A 25242-nucleotide genomic window follows, 5' to 3' on the forward strand; every position below is an offset into this window, starting at 1 on the left:
TATCACCCCCTCCTCCCACCTGTCCATGATCCTAGGCATGTCTTTTGCCAGGTATATATGTAGTTTGGGTATATATGTATCTATATCTATATCTATATCTATATCTATATCTATATCTATATCTATATCTATATATCTATATATATCTATACCTGACACTATAGCTGTGTTAATTCTAATTATTTAAATTCTAATTTAAGTAGTTAAATACTAAGTATTAAAATTTAAATACTGGTTGCACACAAGGTCCCATGTGCTATGCTGGTGGTAAAGATAAGTAAATGAACAAGACATGGTCTCCGTCTTCAGTCTATTAAGGAAAACTAACATGTCAACCAAAAACTACAGTACAATATGTGGAGTGCTGAAGGGGGCATAAACAAAGCACTGTGGATCACAAAAACTTGGAAGCAAATTAGTCATCTTGGGGAAGTGAGTGAAGGTTTTGAAATGGCAATATGAAGCTGATGTTAACGACAGAGTTTACCAAGTAATGAGATAGGAAAATCTACCTCAACTGAAGTTAGCAGTGTATGCAAATGTACTGAGGCATGAAATCACACTGAAAAGGTGGGAAACCTTTAATATTGTTGGAAATTAATGTGCCTGCAGTTGTGTGGGATGTTAATTACAGAAAGATGTTGTGGGGAAGATAGGGACAAGAGTCTGAACTCTGTGGGTGATAAGTATCCCATCTTTCAACCTACTACATTTATGATAGGCTTGCTGCCTTGGTGTATGGAGGGGTGAGAAGAAATGGGACTAGCTGAATATTACATTTTTCCATATCAGTAGTATATAAAAGGAAAGTCGATACAGAGGAATAGAATAATGCAATATTAAGTATAGAAAGAATAACTTTGCTATATTTTCCAATTGTTTAACAAACTTAATAAAATGCTTATTTGTTACTTCATGATGAACCTGAAATTGTCTTCAATATAACAGGTTCATTTATAGTCAGCTTAAATAAAGCTATGGATTTATGCATAAACGGTAAGATAAATGATTCTAAGTAAGCATTGCCTTCCCTAACTTTTTAAAAACTTGTTCTCTGAAGACAGAAACCAAAGGCCTGTAATATTAGTAGATCAGGAATACTGAAGCAATTTATAGCCCCTAAATAAGAATGATTTTAAATTTTCCAATATATAATTGCTCTTAGCCTTCTAACAAATTGCTATGTATTTATTTTTTCATATTTGTTTATTTTATTTTAGATAACTAATACTTCACAGAATTTAACAGCAAATACAATTTAAAAAATTTAGTTCTGTACATTAGTTTCAACTATCTCTATTTTACTCTCTGTGGGGCTCATGCCATAGTTCAGCACCAAGATCTATAAAACTCTGAGTCTTCTTATTCATCCCATGTGATCGTTTTTGCTGGTTTTTTTTTTAAGGGGAAAGTCCAAAGAAATGCTTTATAAATCCTACTTCCAAACCTTGAAATGGAATACTCTTTTTGACTGGTCATACTATATAAAACTTGGGTTGTACTTTTTATTTTCATTGAAAAGATACCCCCCACCCCCCCACACACAAAGCAAAAAAGAAGAAAGATAAAAAAAGGAAAAGAATGCTTACACCATGAACTTAGGTTGTCTGTCTGTAGGCTGAACTTAAATGCTGAAGCTATTTAAAGTAAAAATTTATGTTGTTTTAAAGAGAAACTTTTTATTTAAGGGTCAGAAAGAAATCGAAATGACTTAATTCTGAAGACCCTCTGCCTTTTATTTCAAGATTAACTTTAATTTTATGGGATTTAAGGGGAAATATTACATTATTTCACAACCAATTCGAAGAAACCACACCTACATTTTATTTCTAATTTCTACTGGAATTAGAAAAAAAGTTAAAAAACAACAAAAAAAACAAGTTAAAAAAAATCACATTGATAAGCAACAATTTGCTTACTTCAGTTTTTCATGACTGGCATAAGGAAAAGGAAATTTAAGAAAGGTGAGATCCATTGTTATCATGTGTAATTCTAGGCAACTCTTTCTGGTGTAATTTACACCTTTATTTAAAGTCACCTCTGTGTAATATCCCTGAGTGTAATCTACTCAAACTCTGCACTTAATATCACTTCTATACAATTCATAAAGGAAAAAGTAAAAAATAAAAAAAGATTAAACAAAACATTATCCTTGATCTTCATAAAATTCTAGATGCACTCTACCTTGCTTTCTATACTAATCTGCAAATTGCTTTCTTTTATGTATTATTTAGGAAGTTGTGTATGCTGTAAAATCATATAGAGTGAAAGAAGAAAAATAATACAACATTATATAACTTTGTTTCAAACAAATAAATAAATCTATACTGTCCGAAATACGTCACTTAAAAAAGTAAATTAAAAAAATTGAATTAACAACCAACTCATTCTCATGTACAAGGGAATTATTTACAGATTGAAGACAACTTGCTTAGAAACGCCACATTTTCTACTTGTAAAGATTCTACTCCTGATTCAAAATATGCAGATAGTTTGCTCAAAAATCACTTCACTTACATCTTTACTTACTTGCATTTCTTGATCTAGGCCCTCTATTCCCCATGCTCCCAATAGCATGTTTTAAAAACATACAAACCTGTTTATTGGCCACCTTTTTGTGTGTGCAATGTACTGTGCTGAGAACTTTATATATTTTATCTTATTAGCATCATTTTACAAGGGAGCTAAGCTACAAATAAGTTGTCACTTGCTCAAATTTCCAGTGATAATGGGATTTAGACATAAGCAATCTGACTCCACTTAGTCATTACAAAATGATGCCTCCTATAGGTCTTCTAAAGCAAAATAGAGTGTAATTATTTTCTTCTCTAGCTTTCACTCTAACCATACTGTGAGGCTTTAGTTTATTTATTCATTTAGTTACTGAGTGCTTATCTGTGCCAACCACTGGAATAAAGTAGAAAAGAAAAGATCTGCACTCATGTAAGTCACCAAGTGGCAAGGGAAGCAAATATGAAGGATAGGTAGTAGTCACATACGTGTGCTCTGGAATTTTGAAGAGGCTCACAGAAGGGCCATTGTGTGGAGAGTCAGGTAAGGCTTTCTGAGGAAAGTCAATTTTTACTTTAAATAGTTTTGAAGAATGTGTAGGAGGTAGCTGGTGAAGGACAAGCAAGAGGTGAAAAGAAATACTGGGCGGCTGTATTTACCTATCTGAAGGCTGAGAGGTGAGACAAAGTAGGGAGTTTCATGGACCTGCTAATAAGTAAGTAGAGTTGAAACAGAGAGCGCAAGTTGGAAAGTTGGAGCGGATGAGTCTATGAGGAAAGTAGGAGACATGTGGAAAGAGAATGGTCTGACCACATTTGCACTTTGGAAAGACTATTCTAATTACACCAAAAATTGATTGGGAATGGTTTGGGGAGTGCTCTAGGTTAGCATGAAGGGGACCTGTTAGGAGGCCATTATAGTGAAGCAGGAGGAGCTGATGACCCTCTAAATCAAGGGAGCTGTATCAAAAATGGATAGAATGGCCAGATCAGACAGATGTGAAGAATGATTTGGTAATTATAATCTTTGGTGAAAGATTGAATTTGGAGGTTGATGGAAAACAAAATATGGTAGGATATCTAGATTTCCATCTTGTATTATGGGTGGTGAAAGTAGGTGGGGATGCCAATTATGGAGGTGTAATATACTGAGGAATGAACAGTTTTGAAGGAAAAGCTAGTAAGTTTAGTTTGGGACACATTAATTTGAGATTTATAAGTGACAAATGAGTGGAAATCGAGTAGGCATTCAAGTGTGAAATTTGGGAGAAAGATTTGAAGAGAAATCTCTTTAAGGACAGGGATCTTTCATTATTAATATTTTTAACTGAAAGTATTTGGCATATAATGATTGTGCAGTCAATGAATATTTGTTGGATGAGTGAATAAACATTACATTTTTTTCTTTGATAAAGAAATCTTAAGAAAATAATATGACTGGAATTTGTATTTGTCTAAGGTTTAAAAGTAGATTCAAAACAGGAGTCCTGCAGTTGGTATAAACATGATATAGGGTTAGTTGTGTAAGGAAGCAAAAGCTTTGATCTTCACTCACCCAGACTTGCAGCCTCTTTGAGTTTCAGTTGATCTCCTCACTTCTAATACTGCCGTGTGTCTACCTGAATTTTCTCCAAAGACTGAGTCATAGTAATCAGATGCAGAGTAGATAAGTGAATGAATAAACAATCTGATGAAAAAAATAAATAAATTGCTTAAGACCCCAAATCACATAAATTTTAGAATTGGAAGATGGTTAAACCAGTCATTCATATTTTCATACACTAAACTAAGATAACAACTCTAGGTTGATATTCTGCCTTTGGATATTCAGTATATAAGATATTACACTGTATTCAACAAGAGGAAAAGATGTTTTTAACACAATTCAGGTTGTTTTACTCTTGAGATAGCATAGGTTTCCATGTCCTAATATTAAACCAAAGTAGATGTATGTGGATATGCCCACATCATATGTGTAGTCTTCCAGATACTACAATACAGTGTTGCACAAAACAGGTCACGAGCCCTCAGTGAGCTTGGAATAGTCATTAACTAAAGAATAACCCAAAGGAATATACACACATAGCTGTGCTTTGAAGGAGAGGCACATGGTCATAGGAAAGTGTATGTTGGTGAGAGCTATGATGGAGAAAGCAAAACTTATCCTTCCTTACATCATTATGACTAATTACAAATATAATAAGGCAAGACTGCATTTCAAGATAAACCATACACACACACATGCACACACGCACACACACACATATGCACACGCACACACAGAAAGCCTATTAGTACTAGTCCCCCAAGTAAACAAAGTCTCGGTCGTCTTTGCAGTAAGTTGCTTACTTCTTAATAAAAACAATCACTGTCCTTTTCATTATTAACATACATGGAAGTGTTGCCCCTTGCAGATGTTATTATGTGAGGGAACATCTTTGGGGAACAATGAGAATAATTAATAAACTAAAACTTTTTTCTCTAAATACTTGCTATATTATTTTTTATGAAGTCCAGTTCTCCCAATGGTTATACTCTCTTACAAGCATTTCAAGTCAAAATGCTTTTACTAATATTCATATTAATCTCTGAAGTTTCTTTTGATATGATCTAGTAAAAAATGTCAAGGAACTCTTTCTGCTTTAGAGACGATTAAACCAAATCTGAAGGATAAGCAAGAGTTAACTAGAGAAAAGGAGTTGTGGAAAATTTTTGAATGGGCTAAGACATTGAAGTTATGATTTAGACTGGATTTGAGTTTTTAATACCTGAAAATGTAGTAGTTCTAATATCTAAAAATGATCAGAAAGATATGGATTTGGAAGAGATATCATCTAGAGGCAACCAAGAAATGGAGATTTGACATAGCGTATTTGAAAGCAGACGTGAGAAAAAATGCTGATCATATTTTAGAGTTCACCTTTTTCAGTAAGCAAATTTCATAACAATAAAATTTCTCCTAAATCTAATAGGAAGATCTTGTTTACCCCAAAATATTTACACGTGCAAATAGAACTATATTTAAACAATGTTTAATTGGATTAGTTTGGGGCACCAGATTTATTCCCGGAACTTTAACTCTGTTTAGGAATTGAAGACACTAGAGTATTTTATTCCAAAGATTTAAAGGCACAGAGGGCTAGTCTACCAACTAATATGTATTTTGGGCATAGAGGATTCCATTATCAGCAATATTAGCAAGGCATTCCCATGTGTATATATACACATATATATGTAACAGCAATACAGCAATATATATTATACATATATATATATATTTCATATTTAAGTGTAGCTCTTTGCAGGAACTGGCATGGTATTTTTGTATTTGTGCACAAGAGTAGTGAAATTGTAATAATGTGCTTTTTTTAAAGCTTGTGAAAAATCTAGATTTGCTTCAATAACAATATGAACAGATTAAAACTGGTCATAGAATTTTTATATTGCAAAATGGTCCAGTTATGGAAACCTTTAAATAGCAAACTGTACACATTTATTTAAAATGGGATTGAATTTGCAAAAGATTTGTCAAGTATACTTCCAATTATGTGAGGCAAAATGTACTGTCCAGTGAGTAGGAAGCAGTAGGGTCGTGCTTCGTTTCTTTATGACTTAGAAGGGAGAAAATGCATCCATCTAGGTACTTAACTGCTTTCAGTAGAGACATTGGAGTATGCCTTTATCCCAAACAAAGGTTTAAATGAATTTTCAGAAAGATGCTAGTAAATGAATCAGAACACTGTTTTCTCTTATTGATCGGATTCTCTTATTAATTAGATTCTCTTATAACCAGTTACCTTGCCTATATCACAACAACTGTGTTAATGCACGTGTTTAACTACCATAAAATTTCATATAATTTACATTTTATAGAAGCCTCTCTCCTGTTTCGGTCTTTTATTTTGTTCATAATTGTAAGTAAAACTATAATTAAACAAATTCATGATTATCTGTGATAATGGAAAATGTTTTTCTTACATGTCAAGCAATAAATTGATTGGTAAAGAATTCTGTAATCAAATCAGATGCTTTTTATAGTCACATATCTGCTATTACACAGAAAAGGTACAGTAGAGGCTGGCTGAATTGTGTGTCACATTTTATTCAGGCACAGTGACTTAATATATTTATTATTATTATTATTATTATTGAAGTATAGTTGACATACAATATTAGATTAGTTTTCAATGCTCACCACAAGTGGAGTCACCATTTGTCATCCATACAACGTTATTACAGTATTATTGACTATACTTTCTATGCTGTACATTTCATCTCTTGTGACTTACTTATTTTATAACTGGAAGTTTGTACTTCTTCATCCCCTTCACCTATTTCCCCCGTCCCACCACACATCTCTCCTCCGGCAACCACTGGTTTGTTCTATATATTTATGAGTCTGTTTCTATTTGTTTGTTTTGTTTTGTTTTCAAGATTCCACATATAAGTGAAATCATGATATTTGTCTTTCTCTGTCTGATTTATTTCACTTAGTTATTTTTATTTGTACTCTTAGGCCCAGGGAGGAATCAGATTCAATACATGGTTCTTAACTTGACTAATTTAGGAATTGTCAAAGTTTCTGTCTTCCACTAGAAAAATCAGGTGATGAACTTAAACAACTGTTCAAATAAGTACTTTCAAACACATTTTTATTGAAGACAAAATGAGTTTAGTCCTGAATGGTCATGTTTGCTGCCCTTACTGACTTAAATCACTAGGTAAAACTCAAAATCCCATTTCATATTTCTTTTCAGTGTGTATTGGGAAATGATTGTTGACTTTTGAAATATCATATAATACTACATCATATGTCAACAACCAAAATATTCCTAGAACTTTTATTAAAATACAATGCTTTAGAAAAATCTATCTTCTAAGGTGGTGATATGTAGTGAATACCTCAGTATCTTCCCCCAAATGTATTTAGTTGAAAATATAATCTATCAAGGATGACAGTGCAATTAATTATGGAAACACAGAAGTGCTAAAATTAAGAACAATTAAGATATAAACAAATAAACATGAAAGCACAGGAGAAACCAAAGGATCGTTTTGTTCAAAACATATGTTCGTATGTATTTTCTTCCAAAATATTTTTTAAAGAGAAATGAATGATTTAATTGTATTTGCAGAGTTCTACTTAGCTCTTCACAGAACCTTTTGTTAAAGTCTGTTCTTTCTCATTCTCATTCCCTTCTGGTCTGCCCCTGGTTTATTCATCTAAAAATAAGCTCAAGTTCCAAATCTCAAAAATATGCTTCCCTGATTTCTCCTTCAACTTCCACTCTCTATCCTCTCTCAAGCCTTGAAAGAATATTATATGTACATACATTTCCTCCAATTTATAATCCCAAATAATCTTATTAACCTCTGCTAGTCTAATTTCTGCCCTCACACGTCACTTTAATTACTCTTGGAAAGTCAGAAGGACATTTTAGTTAATATGGCTAATTGCTTCTTTGCAGCACTGGTCTTTAAAGTCCATACTTCGCATATTCAATCCTTCTTCTCCCTTGATTTTCATGCAATGCACTTTTGGATTTCTTTCGACCTTTTTGACTTCTCTGTCATTGTTTCCTCTACCTATTGCCTATCAAATTGACAATAATGTTTATAAAATTTAATAATGATGCAAAATGATGTAGTGGGCACCCATACATTTTATATTTTCAAGAAGAAAAATAATGGTGCAGACAACTTTGCAACTGAATTTGATGACAGTAGGAATTCTTGCCCTCCATCAATAAAATTGTTACTAGAAGTATACTTTAATGCAATAATATACCTGTAAAATATTACCTCTTATATTATTTATAATTCTGAAAAAATAGAAATGAAAATCTAGAAAGAAGGCAATGATTTAGAACTCTGTGGAATTTATACTTGATGGAATATTATTATGTCATTAAGAATATTTAAGAAAATATGCAACTAATGAATCCTTGGACACTACATCAAAAACTTATGATGTACTGGCTAATTGAACATAGTAAAAAAAAAGTTCATGAAAGTATAAGATATGAAAACCGTTTGAAATATATGCTGTACAAGGCACAGAACTGACTTTCACACATAATTATCATAACCATATAAAAATATGTAGATAGAATTAAGAATGGAAATATACATCAACATGTAAAAATTGATCATTTTTGAATAGTGGCTCTGAGAATCATTATTAATTTTCTGTTTATCTCTATACTTATTTTCTAAATGTTCTATATTGTTTACATTAGTTTTACAATCTTACAATAAATATAGAAACAGTATGGTTGGCATTTATGATTTCCTACAAGATGGAAATTCTGTAATGTTAGTATGATTACTGGACAAAATATAATTCAAGAAAGAATGACATAAGGAGTGCCCTTGTTGTGATGAGCACCTGGGAATGTATGGAATTGTTGAATCACTATACTGCACACCTGAAACTAATATTACACTCTATGTTAACTAACTGGAATTTAAATAAAAACTTTAAAAAGAGTATTCAGTCGAACATATAGTGTTCTAGACTGCTTTGTGGGATGCTGTGGTAGTGGTTACCATTTATGATGTATTACTTATTTAATCATAATAAAGATATCTTAATGATCTTATTTAAATAAGCTCTTATTTTAATAGGTTAGGGTACATTTATGTCCTAAGAACCATATGGATTATGGAAATAAAGAAAGCCTTGAAAATTTAGTTAATATTAGTTGCTCTCAATACAAACAAAAGTTATTAAAATTATGTTTAGCTTAAATGTATAGTTACATGTTTAAAATGGCTTTAATCAAAAAGTAATAAGAAATGATGTTTGACAAAATAAGCAAAGAAAATTAAGAGGTACAAACTTCCAGTTATAAAATAACTAAGTCATGGAGATGACAAGTGCAGCATAGGGAAAATAGTCAATAATATTGTAATAGGGCCACCAGGGTGGTTCAGTCGGTAATGTGTCCAACTCTTGATTTTGGCTTAGGTTATGATCTCAGGATCATAGGATTGAGCCCCACATTGGGCTCTGTGCTGGGCGTGGAGCCTGCTTAAGATTCTCTCTCTCCCTCTCCCTCTGGCCCCACTCCCCTGCACTCTCTCTCTCTCTAAAATAATAATAATAATATGGTAATAATGTATGGTGACAGATGGTGAATACAGTTACATGGTGAGCCTTGAATAATGTATAGAATTCTTGAATGACTATGTTGCACACATGAAATTAATATAATATGTGTCAACTATACTTCAATAATAAAAAAGAGAAGTGATACTTGAGGAACTCTAACATATTAAATAATAAACTAAAATCCAGAATCTTCTTCCTGTTCCTTTCTACCACTTACTAAATATACACACTGGCAATTTATTTAACCTCTCTGAGCCTCAGTTTCCCCATCTTTGGTATAGTGACAGTAATGCCTTCCTCAGGAAACTGACCAGAGAGTCAATGAAGTAACTCTTGTGAAATGTTTAGACCAGTACCTAATATAGTAAGTGCTAAATAACTGTTTCTTTTTTTTCCAAACACTGTACAAGAAACCATAGTCATGATCCTTCCACTTTGTTCTATAAATAAGTGAACTCTTAAATGAAATAAATCCTCTAAAAGAATGAGTCATTGAAATACAACCTATGTAATTTAAATCATTTGCTAAAACTTTTGTTATATCAAACAATGAAACAATGAACAGTGAAGTAATTGATTTATAACATCACGTATTAAGTTAATTTCCTTGGTATTTTGTTATCTTGGAAAAAAAAACCTTCAGGATATAGCATAATGAATGCTTAAAAAATAATTGCACAGAGTATAAAATGTTATTGAAATACATTTAGTGTAGCTAGAACATATATCACTTTCTTATGCACAAATCATTTTCACTAATATATTATTTAATGCTCAATCCTTTTGTAATAATCCTCATTTACAGATGAGAAAATGAAGATTTAAAGAAGTTGTCAGTTGGTGGATGAAAGAACCTAAATTTGAGCCCCATGCTAAATTTTGTAGAAACACATTCTAACGAAGGTTATAGAAATATACTGAATTTTAAAGATGAAGCTGTAGTCATGTAGAAATTAGAGTATACTTGCAGGAAGTATTAAATTACAAACATAAGCCAGCATTTGAATAAAGAAAGAAAAGATGTGATCTTGCTTACCAAAATTTTCTTCAATTTAATGCAACACGGATTCATTGAGTATCTTTTATATGGGAAAACCTCTTAGATATTCACAATTAGTTAATAATTCTAGAAATCTTTACAAGACTTTCCTAACTTTGGATGAATATTATTTGAGTAAGTATTTTACATGACTGTATTTTTTACTATTACCAGTGCCATATTCAACTGCTTTCCGTGGTGCCTGGTAAAATGTGTAAATATATGTGATGTATCTTTTTAAGTGAAAATTTAAGGGGCAGGATTTTCAATTAATTATAATTTTAGAAGTCAGAACATTCAAGAATGAACAAGTTCTCAATTTATTTTCATTTCTTTTATAAATAAACAATTTTAAAAAGATTTATTTCTTTAAATCAGGAAAAAATACAATGTTAATTTTTCGAATTGGTTCTTTGAAGAATGGTGGAGCTCCTTCTCTCAATACTTTCTTCAAAAAGAAGCTTTGTGGTTTTTACTCATTCAGAAACAAAGTGAACATAAGAAAAAAAGATAAACATCATGAAAGAACTATCATTTGAGGAAATAACTTGCTTGAGTCCATTGAATTGCAATAAAGTTATGTTATTACATTCTCTCCCTCACTGGGTTAACAGCGGTAGTGGAAGTTGAAAATCAGGTTTTAAGAGCTGGGTCAATGTAATTCATTTATTAAAACATTTTTTATCTGTGACTATTAGGTGTTTTTTTTTTTTTTAACCATTGTTCCAGAGAACATAATTTACTGGCTTTATATTTCCTTTATTTTTTTTTCTTCTACTTCAAAATGATTTCTTAATTCAGAAGCTATGAAGAAACTTTGATAGGAGGAATGACCCAGGTCAGAGTAGCAATTTTAAAAGACTGCACTCTTAGTAGATTGGAGTAAACCAAACTCTTCTATCACTATGCTTTGAGCAATCTACCAGGAGCTTAATTCAGCCCCAAGTTGAGGTCTGATTATTTTAGACCTTCTCTCTTAGCCTTTATAACTCCACGGTTCATAGTTAAAAGTCAGTCTGTCTTTTGCTGGTTCAGTTATGTGCTTCTAGAAGGCCATTTATTCCAGTGTCTTCCATCTGATAGGTGTTTTCAATGTATTTGATTTGATGAAACCTTATTCTTAGAGATAAAACAAAAATAAAATGCCATTGCATATTAAATCAAAATTTGATGGTATTCATTTTAATAATCATTTGATCCCATTTGCTTTATATGTTTACCCTTCTAGGTTGTTTTCGGTATTTTCTTTTAGCAGTGATTTATATATATTCAGAAAAATTTTCAATTTTATAACTTCACTTTCCAAATTTTAGTAATTTGGATTCTACTAACTACGCTTTTAAGAAAAAGATATTTGAAAAAAAAAAAAAAAAGAAAAAGTTATTTGAGGAAAATACCTAGTTTCTACTCATTCAATTTGTATATAATGTCACACTTAATATCACACTTTCAGCATTTGTATTAATGAATATTGGTAAAAGTCTTATTGAAATATGACCTCTCAGGGCTAAAGTGCAATTTTTCTAATATCTGATATCAAGGCCAATTACAGGGATATATAATGAAAGAAAAGGTAAGCATCTTTCTGCATACCAGTCATTCCACTATTATTAATGAAGGACTGACTGTGTGCAAGGCACTGTAATAAACACAGAAATAGATGTGCTTGGACATTTTCTCTCTAATTTAGACTATATGGACTAAAAGTAATATAATAAATAAGGATCTTTTACTCAAAACAATACTATGCTTCTTTTCACACATTTCATCAAAATCTCTATATCATAATTTTTCTATTGAGATTTTGTACAATAACTGGGGACAGTTTTAGAAAGGAAGTAATAAGGAAAATTGATCATGGTAACAAAGATGACATGTTCTTTACCTGGATTTTCATCCCCTGGGTGCCATTGTAATATTTTCCTGGTTGTTGTTGTTTTTGTTTTGTTTTTGCATTGTTTTGCCACAATAGATAATTTGTGCCTTTTCTTGTCAACCCAGATAGGCCTTTTGAAAGGTTTATAATTGCTTTAGCTTACTCCTTATTTAAAAAAGTTAAATTAAGCATCGTATGACACTTAGCTTAATTTTTTTTTTGGTCATCAAAAGACATTTATTAACTGTCTGAATATAATTTGATACAGTATTTTAAATTGCAATCCTTTAAAATTTTAAGTTTAAATAATGTAAATTGACTCAAAGATATGAATAGCAGTAAATATAAGCAGTAGAATAACACCTTGACATTTAATGCAAATCAGCAAAGGCACGTCTGTGCAGGAGAGCAAGATAAAGAAATCACTAAGTGGAGACAAACACAGAAGCAGGGCAAATTCCACTCTGGAGTAAGTAAAGAAAGGCAATCAAATAGGTTTAAGTAATCCAGGAATACTACGTGCAGAGATGTAGACTTCATGAGAGACTCTATAGTGGTTAGGAACCCTACCCTATCCCTTACTATTTGTGCTACCTTGGGCTTGTTCCTTAACCTCTCAGTGACTCCATTTCCCCATCTGTAAAATAGGGTTACTGGTATTTACTGCATAGGGTAAATTTGAAGATTAAATGGGTTGATACACGTGAAGCGCTTAGAACAATGCCTGGTACATAATAAATGTAATATAAATGCCAGCTTTCATCTTAATTATTAGATATAATGGTTTATCTACTGAAATTATTGAATAAGTAATACATGATTTTGAGCATAAGTTAAATTAAATTAAGAGAAATTTTAATTAATTAATCTGTTATTTTGGCACTTAGCTCTATTTTAAGCATCTTCTTATCCAGAAGTAAAGAAACGCCTCAGCATGAGAGGTTCCTCAATATTCTTGATAGGAGTATTTAGTCAATTGACATTAGCAGAACTTTCTGGGCTGAGGCATTTTCCACACAGACATTTAGTATTGTGTTTAACCCTTAAATTGTTTTTTGAAGGAGGCAAAAAATGGCACAGAAATGCCATTGGCACTTTGCAAACTTCTAACTCACCTCAGTCTGAACATGCTGGGTGAAATTTTGTTTGTCATGTGAAATTTCGTTTTGTCATACTCAGTAAAGTAAAGGTGGTGTTTGTTTTTTCTGTTTTACTGTTTTTTCTGTTTTTCTGTTCCTTGTTTCTATGAGTTCTTCCTCTTCTCCATCTCTTTCTCCTTCCTCTTCTCCTCTTCTTCTTCCCCTTCTTCTTCTTTTTCTTCTTCTTCTTCAAGATTCCATGTATAAGTGAGATCATATGGTATTGTCTTTCTGTGTCTGAATTATTTAACTTAGCATAATGTTCTCAAGTTTCATCCATGTTGTCACAAGATTTCCTTCTTTTTATGGCTGAATAATATTGCATTCTATATATGGAAACACATTTTCTTTATTGATTCATCCATCAGTGGACATTAGGTTGTTTTCATATCTTGGCTATTGTAAATAGTTCTGCAATGAAAATGGAGGTGCATATATCTTTTCAAGTTAGTGTTTTCATTTGCTTCAGATAAATACTGAGAAGTGGAATTGCTGAGTCATATGCTAGTTATATTTTTAATATTTCGAGGAACCTTCATACTCTTTTCCATAGTGGCTGCACCAATTTATATTCCCAACAGGGCATGAGGGTTTCCTTTTCTCTACATCCTTGCCAACACTTGTTATCTCTTATCTTTTTGATAATAGCTATTCTAACAGGTGTCAGGTGATAATTGATTGTGGTTTTGATTTGCACTTCTCTGCGGATTGGTGACGTTGATCACTTTTTCATGTACCTTTTGGCCATCTGTTTCTTTGTAAAAATGTCTATTTAGATACTTGGCCCACTTTCAAATCAGATTGTTTGTTTGTTTGTTTGTTTTGCTATTGAGTTGTATGAGTTCTTTATATATTTTGGGTATTAGCTCTTTATCAGATATATGATTTGCAAATATTTTCTCCATTCAGTAGGTTGCCTTTTCATTTTGTTGATGGTTTTCTTTGGTGTGCAGAAGTTTTTAATTTGATGTAGTCCCACTTGGCTTATTTTTGCTTCTGTTGTTTAGCATTATTTTGATTTTTGATTGGGAAAATTTTGAACAATCTAAACATCCAAAGATAGAGAAATGCTATATAATCTATGGCACATTGACTCAGTGGAATCTCAAGCTGTTAACAATGAGGTTCATTAAGACTGTGGTAAGAGGAACATGCTTAATATATAACGGGAGGTGATAAAAGTATCCAGAAATTATTTTATTTCTTTTGCTATTGTGTACTGGCCATCTGTGTTTTGTTATTTTATGAAGGTGAAACTGGTGAATTACACTATTAAAAAAAATATTGTTTCAAGATATGAACACTTTTTAAAAGGAATTGAGCATACTTTTTTTTTCTAATTTAAAAATTTATCATATACATAATAGGAAAAAGGTGAAATGAAACACTATTTACTTATTTTTTCCAGACTTTTTGAGCTATAATTAACAAATAAAAATTATATACTTAAAGTATATAATGTGATGATTTGATGTATACATACATTGTAAAATGATTTCCACAATCAAGTTAACTAACACATCAATCTCCTCACATAGTTACTTTTGTGTGTGTGTGTGTGTGTGTGTGTGTAGTAAGAACACTTATGATCTGCTCTCTTAGCAAATTTTCAGTATAAAATATAGTATTATGAACTTTAGGCACCATGTTGTACATTAGATCCCCAGAACTTATTCATTTTAAAACTATTTACTTACTTTGTATTGGGCTAATGATACATCTTCAGCTGAAGAGTTTATGTCATAAAGGGCACAGTAAACCTGCCACACTTGACACTATAAAGATGACAAATTAAGCTGATGCCTAGTTGCCGGAGGGAAAAAAATAGAAGCAGTGAAGTGAATCATGAGTACATTTAGCCTGAATGAGTACTGAGTGGAGAACACAAGGTGCGGTGAAGGCCAACAATATTGTTTACTTCAGCTGTAAATTAGGAGACTCAGGTACTTTACAAGCAAGAAATGGTTATTCTCTACTTTCTACTCCAGAGTAAAGTTTCCAATTAACTCTGTTGGCAAAAAGCACAGACTTTGGAGTCTGGCTGACTCATTTGCATCCCAACTCTGCCACAATTAAACCATATGATATTGAGCCAGTTAAGTGGCTACTGTGAGCCTTATATCCTCATCTATAGTAGAAGGCTCAAATAACCACTCTAGGATTGTTATAAAGGTTAAATGATGCTATATATGTGAGGTTATACTCCTAAGTGTTGAGTACACAATAAATATCCAATGAAAGTTGTATTATTTTCATTTTTGAACTTATGTTTTAGTTGTGCCATTTTCTGATGTTAAACAAGTGTCTTCTCTAGAAATCTGGGTTATTATTCCTTCTCTCAAAATTTAATATTTTTTAAAGATTTTTATTTATTTATTTGACAGAGAGCGAGGCAGTGAGAGAGGGAACACAAACAGGGGGAATGGGAGAGGGAGAAGTAGGCTTCTGCTGAGCAGGGAGCCTGATGCGAGGCTCGATCCCAGAACGCTAGGATCATGACCTGAGCTGAAGGCAGAGGCTTAACGACTGAGCCACCCAGGCGCCCCTCAAAATTTAGTATTTTAAACATGAACCTTTCGTTTCTACTCAGTGAATTTCCATCATAATATTTTTCCAATTTATAGTATATAATAAACAAAATAATAATAACTTTCAAACTATTTTAATGACCTTCAAGTTAATTTGAGAATACAGATTATATGGACCAATAAAAAAAATCAGTATATTACTTATAACTACTGGTAAATAATAATAGAATAATTGAAAGTTATGACAGCGAACTGACAAGAAATATTGTTTTGTGTTTTGATCATTATGTGGGAGCACGAACAATATCAGTTCAGAGGTGGATTGTTGTGTTTTTTAATATCCACTTTGGAAACAATTAGATTTTAGTTACATTAAACAAATGGGATGGGAAACAGAATTTCACATCTCAACTTTTGGCAGACAATATTTGTTGATCATTGTGTGATATCTTGTTCTAATTGGCAGGCTTCAGACTATCAGAACCAATGTAAAATAGGCAGTAACAATTTCAGGTGGGAAAATAATTTATTAACCCTGGGTATATGTACTATTCATGCACATGAAAGGAGGTTCATTGAAATTCTAGTTTGAATTCCAAGGACAATTATTTCTATATCTGTCATCATCTTTTAAAAACTGAAATTAAATATCTGCTCAGATTTTCTTTAGCGACTGCTTTGTAAAACTGTTATCAAATGGATATCAATTATATGGCCTTACCAGTCCTTTAGTTTCATTAAAATATAAGTGTAGTAAAGTTACTATATGTAAATATATATGAAAAGGTATATATATATATTTGTGTATGTGTATATATATATATTCCCCAAAAATAAAAAGTCACCTTATAAAAAGCAATGCTAAGTAGAAAGACGTCTCTTTTACTATTGGCTGGTTTGATGGTTTACCCAGAAAAGTAGGGTTTATTGAGTGTTCAAACAACTGATCAGTTAAACTGAATTGCAAGTAAGTTGAGTTTTGCAATCAGACTTCCTATCTCAGTCTTGACTAAGTGACTGATATCAAACTTACAAATTTATAAAACATTTGTTTCCTGTCATTGAATAGAAACCAATTCAAGGATAACATTCTTGAAAGAAAGTCACAAAGAGGAGAGCTCCATACTCATCGTGGTTCTCCTCTGAGGGTATGTTCCAAATTTTAACATATTAGAATAGAGTCCAAGTAAAGAGCAAAGATCTTGTTGGACATTGCAAATGGAAATTGGAGTTCTAGGGTAGTAACAAGTATCTTTGGACGTCTTTTATGCTGTACATGCATAGGTAGACTGCAGGCAGCCTATAAGATGCTGGGAGGCTGAAGAGATGAGATTTTAAATGCTGCACAGTGCTATGGAAGTATTGGAATTATAGCCAGTTTGAGGGACAATATCTTGGTAAATACCCCAGCCTTTTAGGCAAGACCAAATAGAATATGGCCACCATAAAATTCAAGCTTCAAAACGATCAAGGTAATTTTGTGGTAAATCAACTGCCTGCAAAAACAACATTCAACACTCTTTAGTGAAAGAAGTCAAACCCCAGAGCCTCTGCAATATCTCCAACAATATAAGACAGAGGATAAAACAAATTACTAGAAATGCAAATAATCAGGAGAAAGAGTGACAAATGGCAAAGAGATAAAAGTGGTCAATAGAAGCAGAAAGAAAGATAATCCAAATATTATTATTACCAGGTAAGGATTTCACAATTCCTATGATTAATAGGTTAAAGAAAATAGACAATAAGGTGGGCATAATGAATAAAGAAATGGAAAATGTCAACAGATGATTAGAATTAATAAAATAATTAAATGATTATTCTAGAACTGTAAAATAAAATATCTGCAGTGAAGAACTTCTTGAACAAGGCTAATAGCAAAATGTATATAACAGAAAAAGGGAATATAGTAAAGGCAAAGGTAGATCAGTAGAAAGTTCTCAAAATGAAGCGCAGAGAATAAAATTGATGAAAACAAATGTACACCGAATAAGAGACATCAGGGAACTACTCAAAATCTCTATCATACACGTTATTGGAGAACCAGAAAAGTGGGAGAAAACTAGGATAATAGCACTCTTTGAAGAAATAATGGCTAAGAATTTTCAGATTTAATGAAAAACGACAACCCACAAATTCAAATAGCAAACTCTTAGCAAGATAAATATGAAGAAAGCTACACCTTGGCACATTATTATGGTAAAACCTCTGATAGAAAATAAGCAATAAGAAAATCTTAAAAGAGTAAACAAATGATATATTGCTTTTGAAGGAGCATTAATAGAGTTACAGTTAACCTTTTTTAATACCAAATATGATAGTTGGAATACAATAGAATGTGTTGAAAGAAAACCTGCCATCTAAGAATTTTACACCCTGTGAAAGTACTTTTCAAATATGAAGGTATGATAACAACTTCTTTGTATGAAACAAACAAAATCTCTGAATTAATTCATTGTAAGCAGACTTGCACCAAAAGAAACACTAAATTTCTTCATGTTAAAGCAAAGTAATCTCAGATGAAAACACAAAACTTGAGATAGCAATAAAGAGTACAATAAATATAAATATAAATTTAAACTGGTTATTTAAAGCAACACAATGGTATTAATTCTTGTATGATTTATATAACCTATATAAGAATGATATATAAGAAAATAATACCACAGAACGAAGATATGTAGAGCTTAGCTTTTGTAAGCCTCTTGAATTCTTTGGGAAATGGCAAAATTATTAATTTAAGGTAGAAGTAAAACTTAAAAACAAAAAATTCAGTAAAGCTGAAAAGAAGTTCAAGACCATATACACTGAGGACTCAAGCCTCAGTACTTTTTAGAACACTGCAGTAACTCTGTCAGAGCGTAAGATTTAACCTAGTGGGTTTCTTCTTTCTTTCTTTCTTTCTTTCTTTCTTTCTTTCTTTCTTTCTTTCTTTCTTTCTTTTTTTAAGATTTTATTTAATTACTTGACAGAGAGAGAGAGAGGGAGTGAGCACAAGCAGGGGGAGGGGTAGAGGGAGAGGGAGAAGCAGGCTCCCCGCTGAGCAGGGAGTCCAATGCAGGACTTAATTCTGGGACCCTGGGATCATGACCTGGGCCAAAGGCAGATGCTTAACCAACTGAGCCATCCAGGCATCCCTAACCTAATGGGTTTCAATAACCAATCTAAACACCTAATTAAAGAAATATGTGCTCCATTTAAATTTTTCTTAAAAATTTAAGAATGTCTAGTATAACTTATTTATGGCAGGAACTGCCTATTCCCTCAGGTAAGACATTTCTGTTGTTTCATTTTTGCTTTTTGCTGCAGTTCTCATAAAAGTACTGATGTAGTACATAGTAGGTAACACTCTTCCTCTTTATTTATTATTATATCAAGGTGAAAGTACTGTTATACAAGTTTGTGTAATCAAATGGTATAGCATAGTAATCCTCACAGATGCAAAATTAGTACATTTCCCATGGCATAGATTCTATAATCGCTTCATACTTTTATTCTTAAATGTCTTTCACTTATTCTTTTGATTAGGATTTGAATTTTATTATAAAGTTTATAATAGAAAAACAATCTGTTCAACTACTTTAACTTATTTTTCTTCACTTGCAAACAATATATTAGTGAAGCCATTAGGCAACTCCTCCCTAAGAATTTGAAATTTCATTTGCTTTCAAATATAGACTGAAAAATCACCTCCCAATGGTGACCATGACCTCATTTCAGGAACCTGTAAATATGTTACCTCACGCTAAAAGGGCCTTTACAGATATGGTCAGTAAAGGATCTTAAGATTGGGAGATTGACCTGGAATATCCAGGTAGAGCCAGTGTAATCACAATGGTTCTTATAAGAAGGGGGCAGTAGGAAGAGTTGTTGTATACAGGGAAAATGTAAAGTTGGAAGCAGAGGTCAGAGAGGAGAGAAGATGCTCATTGCTGGCTTTCAAGCTAGAGAAAAGGGCCATGAGCCAAGGAAGTAGATGCCCTCTAGAATTTGGAAAAGATCAGAAAACAGATTCTTCCTTAGAGCCTCTGAAATGAACACAGAACTGCTAAAACTTGAAGTTAGACTTCTGACCTCCAGAACCAAAAGAGAATAAATTTATGTCATCTAAGTTATTAAGTTTGTGGTGATTTGTTACAGAAGCAATGGGAAACTAATACTCTCTGTAAGACTTAAATTACAAAGAATGCCACAATGGGTCAAAGGTTAAATAAGCATAGCTAAAACACTCTCAGGTTAGAGTATGGTTGGTCATATTTAGAGCATAAAAAAGTCAGAAAGACAATAGCAGTGCAGCCAAGTACCACATATGGCAAGGATTATACTATTCCAATGACACTAAACTGAATTTAGAAGATAAGACTTTTGAGAAACATCCTAACTAGATTTGAATCTTGTCTGAATCACTTAATACCTATACTAGCTTGGGCGGTCATTTAGCCTCTCTGAAAACCAGTTCTTACTTCTGTCTAATAACTATATTATTAGGCTTGCCTTTACTTCACTGTTCAACCTTCTTGATTCTATGATCCCTAAGCTACCCTCGGATTAAAACTTGAATTCCAAAGCAGATTTCTCTATAGGTAAAAAATATACTGACTAGAGGATTTGAGCATCTCTTCTCAGCCACTGAATTTATCATTGTGAACTAATGCATTTGCAGTATTTTAAATAGAATTGACCTTTATGTAATTGGCTAATTTGGTTCATGCCTAAGAGACATGAATAGAAAATATCAAGTTTTCATGCCTGTGAAGAACAAGACCAAGATATAGCTACCAATATGATGTCATCTACATCAATTTTCTAACAGTATGCCACCCCTATTTCACAAACATCTGTTTTTTACAATGTGTAAGAGAAAATGATTCTCAGAATTTTACAAACATCGCCAGTCTTCCTCTAGTCAGCTTAAAATTTTATCAAGCATCCATTGCTTTAATGCAACTGTTTATTTCTTTAAGAGATTGTATAATTAATAGTAAAAATAATGGGCATTTGGCAGGCGTTGTGTCAAGCTTGCTGTTAATAACATCACTTAATAGACGAGGAAACTGAGGTTTGGATGGGGTGAAGTGACTTGTCCAAGACTACATGGCTAAGGAAAATCAGAGCTAGGATACAAGCTTGGTTCTGCCTGCTCCAGAGCCTGAGCTCTCACCATTGTGTTATGCTCCCTCCCTAATTGTAGAAATCAACTACATAGTAGTAAACTTGGGCAGCTAATTGTTTCTACCCAGCCCCTGGTAAAACTGTTTTGTGCATTAGCTGTATTTTAGTAACATCATAACTCAGTAAATCATTTGCCAGAGGAAAACTGAACATTTTTTTATTTCAAGAGAAAAAAAAATCTGTTAGTCATAAATTTTATTATAGCAGGCCTGATGAGAAAATTGAGACGAAAGTATTTGAACTTTCTTAATATATGAATTTAAGCCTCTTGTCCCCCAGAGATACTTTAGAATAAACTTTAAGAAGTCAGAGATAGTGGGGTGCCTGGGTGGCTCAGTCAGTTAAGCATCCAACTCTTGGTTTTGGCTCAGGTCATGATCTCAGAGTCAGGAGATCAAGCCCCACATTGGGCTCCATCCTTAGGGCAGTCTCCTTAAGATGCTCTCTTTCCTTCTCCCTCTGCCCCTACTCCAACTTGCATTCCCTCTCTCTCTCTCTCTCTCTCTCTCTCTGTCCCTCTCTGAATAAATAAATAAAATCTTAAAAAAAAAGAGAGATAACATAAAAGTTCAAGAGAACTATCAGCAAACCTGATCCTTTCATGGTCACAAGACACAAAATAAGTGTAAATTGAACAGGAAGAATTCTTCACCCCAACAGAAATGAAGATTTCTATTCTTTGTCTTTTTAAAACAACTTTCTTCAAAAGAGCCCCAAACCTGTTATCCAAATTTAATTAGATAGGAATGGCTAGCTCAGAGCCTTAACTCTTCAAAGCACCTGTGACAACAGGTGTGCAGGATTCTTCATTAACCATTGCTTTAAAAAACATGAAATCCTTGTTATTCTAAGTGTGGTCTGTGGGCTAGCAGCTGGTATCACCTGGGAGCTCGTTAGAGATGCAAATCCCAGTCCCTACCCACACGTTTGGAAGCAGAATCTGTTATCCTTTTTTAAACTCAGGCAATTGATCTGCATCTTAAATTTGAGATTTCAGTCTCTTAATTTAATTTACTCTCTAGCCAGGGGTACATTTAAATCTATTAGAGGAGGTATGATAAGATTTTTAAAAATTTAAAAATTTGTACTTCAGCTGCGGAAACAGAAAGGCTGAAGAGAAGTCTAAGAGAATTCTTTTAAAACCAACAATTGCCATGGGAAGAACACTCAAGCAGTATTAAAACTCACTGAAAAACTTCCTTCTCTTCTATCAAATTTAGAATCATCTGAATTATTTGTGTTGATGTTGCGGGAAGAATTGCATTTCAGTGGTTACATTTCATTCCATTCAGATCTAACTCAGGATCACTCCACTTGGCACGTGATTCACCGGGAAGGAAATCATCAATTCTCTCTCTCCTCCCCTAAAAGAAAAAAAAATGCATTCATTTCTTCTAGAAATTATTGCAGAATATGGAGACCTGACCTCCATAACAGAGTTCTCTGAGTGCTCATAGCACATTTCTCAAAAGTGGAAAGATACAGAAAATAAAAATAAATTAGCAAGATGAGGCTGTAATTGTCCTTTATCGCTCAGTTAGTTCATCTGAACTGACAAAGAATTGCTTGTTTTTATTAGTGTTGGGAGGGGACAGTCTCCTCTTTTGAAGCTGAAAGTGTCAAGTTCTTTTCCAGGATCTCTTGAAGCAAAGGCAGAGGAGTATAACAGATTCTACCAATGCAAGTGCACCCTCATCAGAGTTATTCTCAAGAGTTGGGGGCACAGAGAAGCAGAAAGTGTGCTGACTTGAGCTCCTGGCACAAAGGCAGTGAAAACCACAGTGTCTATGCTCAGTAGCAATGGCCGTGGTTTCTTTATAAAATGGTGCTATACAGCAGTTCGAGTCTTTCATTACACCCAGAATAATTAGCCTCAAGTCTTTTTGCCAGCTTCCCCCAAATTTGTTTCCTTTCAGTCAGCCTAAGAAACCTTCTACTGACAGATGCTGTGGTTGTATTTGAATTAAGCATTTTAAATAGTGTACACCCTCATTTTACTCTGTCATATCTGCTTGGACCAACTATAGTTTCTTGGCTTTGGGGCAATTTCCCTACTGTGGAGAGCACCGTCTCATTCTTCTGCCTAAAAGTGTGAATTTTCCTGGGGTGAGGGGCTTACGCATCAGAACCGGTCTTCCGTTTCCAGCTGTTGAGCCTGATATGACTAATGGTGTATTAACACTTGCTAAAATTCTGCAGCTTGTATAACAGGTCTTTTTCTGCAGAGGGGGGGGGGGAAGGGCCTCATGAAGGTGTTCAGAATTTCAAAAAACATTCCTCTCTTTAATATACTGATATTAAGGCAAAGTTGAATATTCTTTTTCTAATTGACACGAGTGCCCATCACTTCACTTTAAAAATTACAGTGTTATTTATAGTTGAGAGTTTTAAATGCTCTTTTATAAATTTGAAAGCCTCTCCCATTTTATTTCATCACGTATCTCATCAATGGTTTTATCTGATTCTATAGCAAAAAAAAATACAGACCAGGTACTTGGCTTTGAAAATTAGAGAGAAAATTAGGAAATAGGGTATATATAGATATGGAGTCATGGTATCAACATTACATGCTATACTTTCTCAAAATATTTCCTTATCAAAATACCACAGCAAACACAGTGAGGTATTAAATAGCCTAACATAAAACAACAATATTTAGAAAGCTTGTTTAATATTAAAGACTGCTGTTAAATACTACAAACCCTTACACCAGGATTTCTCACTGAATTGTAAGCCCTGCAAAAGCAAGCATTTTGGTCTGTTTTGTTCACAGCTATATACAAAGCAAAATATTAATGACAGGTACTCAAAAATATTTGTTGAATTAGTGGGCTGCCTGTCAAAAATATTGATCACTGAGCCTCATCTATGAATTTCTAAATCAGAATCTCTGTGGGTAGGGCTGGATAATCTGCAGTTTTCACACTCCTTGAAACAGACTCTGTCAAAACTTGAAAATGGCTCTGCTGAAATTCACTCAATACTTGTTATCTAAGGAAAACAATTCGTTGAACATTAAAGTAACTAGGCTTTTCACATTTGTAAGGTTATAGCTACACCACCATTACTATACTGCTCAATTGCAAAAGGGATATTTTGTCACAAATTAAATTAATTGGAGGGAATGTTCCCAGTTGGTGAAAGCTCTGTGTCATTGCTCTAGGCTGGAAGAAAGCAAGTCATGATCTCAGAGGAGGGGCTTGGTTTCCTCTCCAGTGTTGAAGCATTCTTTATTTCTCCATTTATTCTCATCAACACAGATGAGTTTAGTGCTCACTGTGTACCTGGCACAGACGGTGTGTAAATGAAAACAGATTCTAGTATTAACAGCAGGAGTTACAGGGAGAAATGAGAAGATAAACAAAAAATACTGCAATGTGTAACCAAACAAACTGAAACTGAAAATGTGAACTCCTTTGAAAATTTCTCTCAAATTTGACAGTGAGGTGGGAAATTTTTATTAACAAGGAATCTGAGAAGTGGAACGAAAGAAGGTGAAATGGAATTTTGAGGATATTTTGTGATGGATGAAAGATAATATCTGAAGAATGAAAGAGGGCACAAAAGACATCATTTAGGAAAAGCAAGTAAGCAGAAGGGGAAAGTCAGAGTGCCCCTTTTGTCCCCATCCCAGCCTGTGCATAATACTGCTATTGTCTATGAATGCCTGGGGGCACTCACCTGGCCCCAGTGAGCGTCCCACAATCTCCCCTTTCCAAACCAACGCTATGACTGGACCACCCCTTGTGGTTCGTATTATTACGATTGCAAGACGCCCTTCAGCAACAATCAGAAAACTGAAAATATAAACGTTTATAACTTAGAAGACCTGGAAATCACACAGTATACCTGGGGCCGCAGAAC

This window comes from Ursus maritimus, unplaced genomic scaffold, assembly GCF_017311325.1.
Source record: "Ursus maritimus isolate PB19 unplaced genomic scaffold, ASM1731132v1 scaffold_26, whole genome shotgun sequence".
NCBI classification, from domain to species: Eukaryota; Metazoa; Chordata; class Mammalia; order Carnivora; family Ursidae; genus Ursus; species Ursus maritimus.